Source organism: Leptidea sinapis, chromosome 47 (assembly GCF_905404315.1).
Source record: "Leptidea sinapis chromosome 47, ilLepSina1.1, whole genome shotgun sequence".
Lineage (NCBI taxonomy): Eukaryota > Metazoa > Arthropoda > Insecta > Lepidoptera > Pieridae > Leptidea > Leptidea sinapis.
The window spans coordinates 4,413,287-4,413,674 of NC_066311.1; positions in this window are offsets into that span (position 1 = coordinate 4,413,287).

Consider the following 388-nt stretch of genomic DNA (forward strand, 5'->3'; position numbering starts at 1 on the left):
TCCGCAGCACAACTATCAAGGCAAGATTATCACTACTACTTCAGACAACGTACAGTTTAATCAATAGTTCCTAATTGAATTAGCAGTAATCTATTTATATACATGCCCTCCCTTATTAACTTATCCTAACTCCTATGTTCACTCGATTCAAATGAAAATAGACCAAACACAAATAAAATAAATTTTCTTAATAGAAAAAATACCAAAGTATCCACAAAATCCACAAAAGTATGCCTCAGATCTGAGAAGAACGGGCGCAACAAACTCAGCGGTATTTTGTTCATAAAAAATATATGCGGTCGCTTCATTTCCAATGTGTGATATCATTAAGAAAGTCCTTTATGACAGTGTAACCTTTGCCAGTCAACAGCTCCCGAAGTTGCCTCTT